Here is a 9,091-nt window from a genome sequence, read left to right as displayed (position 1 = left end):
CAGATGTTGGACTGACCACCATCATCCAGGCTCTCTCTCTTCATGAGACAACTCATATCTGGTTTCGTTTGACTGCTTCAGTGCCTCAGGGACTGGACATATCTTTAAAGATGCCTCAGTGCAGATCAGGCTGTAATTCTGGATCATAACATTTCTGTCCCTATTTCCGCTCTCACCAGGTTCACTCCTAGGCCTCTGCAGTCCAGAACACTGGTGGGTCTCCAGGCCTAACTGCTGCTTCTGCTACCATATCAATAGGCTGCTCTGTCTGGAAATATCATTTGTGGTGCTCAGTGTGTCACGGCAAGTTTAGATAACTTGTTTAAAACAAGAGCACAAGTTTTACTTATGCTGATAATACTACTGGTGAATTGAGCACAGTAGGAAAGCATGGGAAAGTCTTCTCAGATGAGAACTATCGTTCTTAAACTACAGAAGAAAAAACCTACCTTAATAGAATACCAAAGGACTAGATGAAGAAAAGCAGGACCACATAGATCTGAAATGACCAGTAAAAGATGGAAGGAAAAAATAAGTCTCATAGTATTTGGTATGTAGTTTCCACTTAATGATACTGCAGATATGTCGTACCACCATCTCTGATCAGCCAGAACTTGAACTCATATTTCTTTTTGCAGTCCTTGATGAACAAAGGTGATTAATTTGGTTATGGCAGCTGTCAAGGGAGAAGCTTGTATTCTTGGATGATTTTTGCCATCTATGGTTTTGCACCGAATTCTTCTAGTTGAATAATATAGCAAGGGAACTAGCTTCCATAAGTGGTCATTCTAAAGCAGATGCACAGAAATGGCATGTAGTCAGACACAGCTGAATGAAATACAGAGCAACAGAGCTCCTTTCTGAATGGCAGGGCAGGCATGTATTAAATGCAGGACTACATGGACTACCACTGGGGCGGACAATCAGTGGGTTTGTGGATTGCTTATTTGCAAGATAGGGGAGAGAGAAAGAGTCTGGTAAATCCCATATGAGCCTACAGGTATACTGTCTATAGCACTAAAATGGAATATGTATCACTGACACCATTTACAGATGGGAAAATCTTTGCTTGTCCAAAAGCATAGCTCATAGCTGGTTTGAGAGTCTTTCTTTCAGTTCCCTCAGGGACACCCAAACTGCTAAAACATTCCTCAGTAGTAACAGTGCAGAGTAACTGGCTCCAATTCAGTGGGTTTGGACATCAGAGTGGGATACAATAACCAGGCTGGATCCAAAATGTAACCTCAGAGTTGAAATACCACACACCAGAACAAAGTGTTCATACCAGGTTTATTAGGGCACTGAGGAATCTGCCAGATAGGATGAGTCAAACATGTCTAAAGTGCTAGAGGTAGCTTTAAACAACTGTTCTTCTTACGGAAACTGAGGGATTAAAAATCAAATCAGTCGTGTTCTTACTTCTATAAGGAACTGATCTAGCTGGGAAACACTGGGAAACATGTTTGGATGACAAGTTGGCTGCAGAGTGACAGAGCCAGGGAAGGACTTGTTCATCCATCCTACTCAAACCCAGGCTGTTAGGAAGCAGTATTTACTGGTGAGCATGTCACCTCAACACCTGCCGTATTTCCACATTTCTATCAGTACTGCTTTCAGATTTTCTGGATGCTGGTTATACATCACAGAGTTTGTAGAATCTGCTTCATCGAGGGTGCAAGTTCTTATTTTCTTTTTGATGGTTTTTGTTTGTTTGTTTGTTTTTCCTCCTCAGCCAAACTCCTTGATGTACATTTCCGGGTCCATCTCTTCCAATGCAATGCTCCCAAGCACCTGAGTACCAAACCACCACACACAGTCCTCAGGTGTTCTCTACCATGCTCACAAACTGAATAAAATATATATAAAAACCATATTAATCATTGTAGAAATGTATTCCCAACATATTCAAAATATAGACTCAGCTTTATTGCCCACACTACAACTCAGCTCACTACACCTCATTTCAGTCTAACATTTCACTGCTTCATTATCTCATCAGAGTTATTTCCTATGCCACTGGTCTACAGTGGTTTCCAAACTACCTACCAGAGCATTTCAATTACTAAGGCTTATTACTACATGATGATGAAGAAATGAAAGAAGAGAGGTGGCAAAAATTCCTCAAGAAATAACTGCTAGGCAACATGTTTAGATACAGCAGTATTCAAACAACACAGTTTTGAAACAAGTGTGAAATAAATTATACCTGAATGTTAAGGAAAAAGAGGCACAACATACATAATGTATGTTGCTGCAACAGGTTGGTTGCTGCAACAAGGCTGGTAAATCCTACTTTGTCATGAGGCCAACACCAGTTGTGTGATGTGGGCTTCACACAACTGGTGTGGGAAGCATGGCACAAATCTGGCAGTTCCTATCAGGCTCTGACATTGAGAGGCAGATGTCAGACAGCACATGGAGAGAAAGCTGGAGTCTCTGAATGCTGACAGCCATCTCAAGTTCCAGCTGTTGCAGTTGTCTTCTCCTTTGCCATGTCTGAGGCAAATGAACCACCACTAGATTTGACAGACTTGTTCATACAGTAACACAAAGATAGATCTTCCAAAGGTAAAGGGGGAGTTGTGAGACAGAGCCTTTCTGCAACCAGTTCTGGTCTGTTCTGTATCATTCTGTTCACCTATGTTTCAGAAAGGTATCTTCACATTAGTAGAGGAGCAGAGAAGGCTGAAAAGGACAGTGAGGGTATGGATGGCCTAATTTTTGGGAGGAGGATAGGTGAGCTAGGCTTGGTCAGCCAGGCAAGGAGAGAAAATACTGCAAAGACAGGGAGGAAAAAGCCCAACACCAAGGGGCTGTTGACTGTTTTGATTAAAAAAGTAGTGTTGGCACAAACAAGTTATCAGTCCATAAGGAATGTCAGTTGAAAATTGGCAGTTTCCAAATCATTAGGATAAAGATGTTTAGGGGGCAGTTTTTCAAAGGGGGAACTGGGGAAGGACAAAGATGAGACCAAGCTGTATGAATGTTTTTAAGACAGTGATCAATAAATGAAAAACAGAGATTATTACATGAGGTAATGTCTGCAGTAGCTGCAAGTGGGATTTAATGATTCAGGTGGTCCCTTCCATCCCATGTTGTTAAGAACCCACAGCCAACATTATTATGTACCCACAGCCAACAGGAAAAAAAAAATAAAAAAAAAGTGGCTCTCATTTCTTCTAATGCAAATGTTTTAAAAAGAGCAAAGCAGTCAAAATCATGAGGACTGTGAAAATGCCTACCATGAGCCAGAGATAATTTAGCAAGCCCAGCGGCACTTACGTAAGATTGATGCTAGACAGGAATCCAATGCTTATGTAAAAGCTACTTTCAACAGAGGGTATTGATTTACAGGAAGAGATAGCTTTCTGCATAGCAATGGTGTGACCTTATTACAGCTGCAATTTGATAAGTAATTTCAAAAGGAAAGCTTCACAAAATATATTTGCAAATGCATCTTTTAAAATAGGTACAAGGATAGAGAGAAATGTTGATGTAGGAGCAGGATGTCTGTAAATACTTCATTTGCTTTTAATGATGTTAAAAGCAGCACATGCAAAGGTACCAGAAGCTCAGCCATGATAACAACAGTGACACTAAGGGCAGGATTCACTTGGTGAATAAAAGGTACCTTACTGTTCTTGGAAGAATCAGAATTGTTTGCACAGGAAATGGGAAAAACAGGTCAGTATAGATGAGCATAAACAATTTTCCTAGAGAGTAATAGTCCAACAGAAGATGTCTGAGTTAAAAAAACAATCAGTAATAAAGAATTACTGATCAATAGCAAGTGTATAAAAAACCTGCAAAAGACAAAAAGATGAGTAAAACTACATAAACCACTGAAGCAAACTGTTTTAGAAAAATAAAACTCAAAAGATGAGCAGTATGGAAATGTATTGATTTCACTACTTGCAAATGGGCTGCTGCAGTGTTTGATCCCTAGATAGGCATATTATCAGCCATGCCATAAAATAAGATGATGTTTTTCATTAAAACCTAAGAACTTAATTTCCCCAGGAGTCCTGAGTGAGTCCTTGCACTGCTGCCCTGCCCTGGGGAGGTGTTCCCTTCTTTCAGCACACTGAAGCCAGGAGCATGAAAGCCTTTTCTTCAGCACCATCCATTCACATTCTTCTGCCTCCTCTAACCTATACGAAGGCTGAATTTTAGTCTCCTCCCTGTGGTGGGATAATTTGCACAGTTTTGCTGTAGTTGTGTTTCTGTGTTTCTTTTTTTCCCCCTTTGCTGGCCTTCTGTCTGACTGCAGGTTTTTTTGTTTTGGTAGACAGAGGTGAAGATCTGGTTCATGACTCCCAGTTCTGGGAGATTCTCTCTGGAGAAGCTACTGGAGTTGTAAGCTTTATATAAGTTCTATTAAAAGAAATGACTTGATTCTTGCTTATGGTTTTGCAGAGGAGAGAACACTCAACTACAATACTTAAAACAGATCTCTTTGAGCAAATCAATATTTTTTAATGCCGGTGTGACAGTTCAGACTCTTGCATATATGTTTGACAGGAACTATCTGAGCTAAAGACACAGATCTCCACAGACTGAAAGTGAACAAACAAGCAAAAATAATACAAATTAAAGGTACTGCATCATTCAATGCACTTTCCACTTTTGTATTAATAATCATAATTTGATTTCAATAACACTATTCAAACCTCAGTGGTATATCCTGTAAGTGCAGTATATCCTGTAAATGTGATGTATCCTGGAAATGACTAGAAAGTTGTTGTGCTTATAGTTAAAACAAAAAGAAGGCAGTTTTAACTGTTGTTTTAAAAATAATTATGGATGAACAGATTTTAATTCCTAATTAATTTGGTCTGATGCCCTAAAATTCAGCTGCCGTCTTTGAACACCTTTTGATAGCACTGCCATATTTCTACAGACCCTTATTTGGAAACTGTTAGGCTGGGAAGGCCATGATGATCTCAAGAAACACTATCCAAACATCATATCTAATCTCCAAGAAGACACAAAACTGCGTATCTTTACCATTTCTTGTTATCTCTGGCTGGTTCTCTGGACCAAAGCTGGCAATTGGTTACACTCTAGCTCTTGTAGCCTCTGTGGGACTTTCAGGAGACCATTCCCACCCTTTGTCACAGGGCTGAAACCACTACAGTACCCAGCCACTGCAGTAAATCTGGCACAAGGTGGGGTCACATGTAGAGAGAGCATCCTGCATTTGCTAGCAAATATCCTACGGGGAATAAGGTAGAGCTCACACTATGGCAGCCTCATAATACAAACTCATGGATCTTCATGGCATGTCTTTTCTAAAACTCTTGCATTGGCTGAAAGAGCAGCCTTCATTAGTGTGTTGGAGCTGCCATGATTATTTGGGAATGAAGGTGAGGACAACAGGTCCTTCACAAATCCTATAGAAGTGCACAGATGCAAACTGATGCAATTATTATCTATAGGGGGGAAAAAAAAGGAGGGGGATCAGAATGCCAAGGCCTTTACTCCATGGATAGTTTCAGAGAGAAAACACAATATCTGTCCCCCTTGATGGCTGTGATTTTCCTCTTATCATACCAACACTGGGGATCTGCTTTGGCTGAACATATGAACAGCCCAGGGAGGACTACCATTTAGGAGCTACTTCTCAATGGCACACCAACACTGTAGGAAAAGGGCACCTTTGCCCATCAGTGCCATCTTGCTCATTTCTCCTTCAGGTTTCCCAACAGCCAGACCTCTTCCTCTTGGTAGCAGCTGCAGTCCCCTGTGCTGAGTTGCTCAAGCTGTCCACTCTGATTGAAAAAGAGGAATAGTTTGGTCTTTTAGATGATCCCAGTGCAACTTCAAATCTCTCTAAAAGAGGTCATCAAAGGTCAGGAGAGAAGTAAGAGCTGAGAACTCATTCTGCAATGTCCCTTGAAGTGGCAAGGACTGTAAGGAGAATATGTGAAGAAAGATAAAAATTGTGGTTTAGAGAAGGGGTCAACAAGGTGAAAAAAGATCAACATCAGCCTCCACCTTTGTACAGAGCAGAATGCCTTGCCTTGCTTTAAGCACTAGGAGAAATAAGCCTTAATTCTGAGCTACTGAGTGCTGCCTGTTCTGGGTACACACAGAAATTTCTCTTTCAGATACCAAAAACAGAATCTTCAAAATTGCTGTTGTTTAGGAGCATGTACAGACTAGAAACCAGCAGTAACTTGTGCTTCCAACGCACCTGTGCACCTCTTCAAAACAAATTTTTATTGCAAATAATTGCCCTGACCTTCAAGGTAAATAAGAATTCAGTTGTCCAGCTTGAAAATATACATGGAATACATATGGTCTAGCCTTGAAGTACTCAGTGATGGATTACAAGAAGAGCATAGATTTTGTAAAGTGGAGCTCTGCTTATTTAAACTGTCAGAACAGAAATCTAAAATATATTTTACTGTATTTTGGATGATGACATTAAATAATTTTTTTTTTAATTTTTTTTTTAATTGAAGAAAATAAAGCCCTTATTAACTAAGCCTTTTTAAAATTTGCTTTGCTTGCTAAATGAATCATTGGAAAACCCGGAATTTAGAACTTGAATACCTTTTGATCCCACTTGAACTGAATGACCTCTTCATTTTCCCAGAAGCTGCACTTCAACAGCGTCTTCATTTGTAAGGCACTACTTAGAAAAAATAATAATTGTTGCAGAAGTAAGATTATCTTGCAGACTCAGGACTCCCTCTAGTGTCCTTACAGACAGATTCCTTGGGAACCCCCTTCATGGACATTTGGAGTTCTGTATTCGGCTTTGATGACTACAGAGCATACATCAGTAATTTCTTATTTGCTTCTCAGAAGTTTAAATGTTTCTTCTCACTATGTTAACCATTCACTCAAAAGATCCAAGCAAAATCTTTGACATCTGCTACAGTGTTAACTTAAAATTACAACTAAAATATGTCATTTTAACGCAATAAATGTTCACTTAACACGGCTTTGTCCAAATACTGTCAATTTCTTCTATACTCAGAACAGGGGTCAAGACCGCTGGGTATTCTACTGGCTTAGAGGAGTAATCCTACAGAGGAGGAAGAAAGAACAGAAAACAGAACATTTTACAGACTGGACTTCTGTCTGTCTGACCAATATTTTTGTTTAGGGAACAAGTCCTGCCATGCTTTGAGGACTCAAGATATCCTTGAGTAATAAATACCAAGGATGATTTAAAAAACAAAAACAAAAAACAGCAAAACCCACAACAAACTGAAATAAATATATATATTTGGAAATAAATATATATATGTTTATCAGTTTTACACTTAAAAAAAAAAAATCTAGGTTTTGCCAAAAGCAAGTAGGACTCAGATTTGGGAATATCTGGATGACTGGGAATCTGTGTCTTAAACATATAGACTACTTAGATTCCTGTCAAAATGTGATCTATCTCTTCTCAGAAGTCTATTTACATTTGTTTTGCATGATCATAAAGATATTTATCTGAATCACAGCATCACAGAACAGTGGAGTCTCCCTGAACAACACCAGGTTTGACAGTCACTTCTCACATGTCACAGTGGGTTGCCTTTCTTTGACTGAGAAGTTATAAAATGAGCATAGTAAAAAGATATTACTTTGCTTAAGGAAAACATCCAGTGACTGCTGAGTTACTCACTAGAATTACAGATAAAATAATAAGTGATTGTATCTTTTTGGCTACATGAGTGTAACTACCATGTAGAATGGTTAAGTTTTATGTGTCTTAAAATAAGCATAAAATAACATACTGCAATTTCATCCTACAACATGAATCACAAAGTCACAAACATCAAAAGAAGAACCAGACGGCCAACCCAGAAAAGATTTTCATCCCATCACAATTTTTCTTATTTCTGCAGCTATCAAATATTATCTAGGTTACTTATTCTGCTTTTTTAGCGTTAAGTCTTAATCTCTAGAATTCCAGTTCTATATGTAAGGGGAGTAACAAGTTAAAAAAACCAAAAAACTGACCTGTTGAGACACATCAAGAAGCGCCTGCCAGCTGATTATATCAGAGAAAATTTTATGACTGCAAGGCTAATCTTGGCATGGATAATTGTCACGGGTTACTTAGATTTACCTATGCCCGTGACAGGGGAAGCCACCCCGTGGGCCCCCCTCCCGGGGCCCGGAAAGGAGGGGAGAGAGAGATAGGTCCATTCCCGAACATCTGCTAAGCCCTCTGTCGATACCTGCATCTTGGCAATTGTTTCCTAGTTGGCGAGCTTCATTACCATCTAGAGACAAGCTGTTGGCCCCGTTGTCCCAGCAGCGAAGCAAACCAAGCAAGGATACCTTCATCTTGACGCCGTGTGAACTCCTTTCTTGAGCCTTGGATTTCAGTCAGCTTCAGAGGTCGACAATAGGTGATTTTCCTCCATCATCAGTCTTCTTCTTTCATGCCTCTTGGTTTCGCCTTTGCTTTTTCGGTACTGCTCCATGCCGGGCACCTGGGTCTTCTGCAGCCCCCCCTGTGCTTCTCCTTCTTTTCGTTCTAGACGCGTGGACACCCGTTTCCATTTCTTGCCTTCCACAGGGGCAACTGATATTGCTACTGAATGCTCGCTGTGACTGATCAGAATTAACTTGGGCTTGAATCTCAGATCGGAAACTCTCTCTCTCCAGAATAGTATGATACAAAGCACGGTATGCATAAGCCAAACCCCACATAAGGTTTACCTCCTTAGATCTCTGACCCAAATACTCACTTAATTTCTTAGGGTCCTTTAGGTGTTTCAAGAGTGAAATCCCATGACACTGCGGGTCCCCATGCTTCTAAGACTTTTCCTAAACCTTTCCCATATTCCCTGCCAGTCATCATTCTCTGGTTCTGGAGGAGACTTCCGCATAGAACGAATGCATAGGAACATATATGCATTCTATTAATAGTGATAACATGGATGCAAGTATGAACCCTATCTCAGTTATTGAAAGGCGTGTGGAAATCTGAGAGTACAACCTAAATAAAAAGGTTTTTTTTTAGCCTGTAACAATGAATTAAAACATGGTGGTGTTTGTAAAATTGCCTGTGTCGAGATCTTGGGGATGCAAGTACTTTCAACGTGCAGGGCAGCGGGACCCGGCCTGCTTACTG

At 40.1% G+C, this 9,091-nt stretch overlaps 1 long non-coding RNA gene across 1 annotated transcript in view; it reads right to left on the bottom strand.

Moving 5' to 3' along the window:
- Positions 1–838: 838 nt before the first annotated feature.
- LOC116652491 overlaps positions 839–9,091 on the bottom strand; it is a 16,079-nt gene continuing 7,826 nt past the window's right edge. The window contains exons 2-3 of the long non-coding RNA XR_004305578.1: positions 6,559–6,637; positions 839–1,846 (exon numbers count right to left, since the gene is read on the bottom strand). This is a non-coding gene — a long non-coding RNA (uncharacterized LOC116652491). The remainder of the gene's footprint in view (positions 1,847–6,558; positions 6,638–9,091) is intronic.

The sequence above is a fragment of the Coturnix japonica genome, chromosome Z, assembly GCF_001577835.2.
Source record: "Coturnix japonica isolate 7356 chromosome Z, Coturnix japonica 2.1, whole genome shotgun sequence".
Classification (NCBI taxonomy): domain Eukaryota; kingdom Metazoa; phylum Chordata; class Aves; order Galliformes; family Phasianidae; genus Coturnix; species Coturnix japonica.
This window is presented reverse-complemented; position numbering and strand designations above follow the sequence as displayed.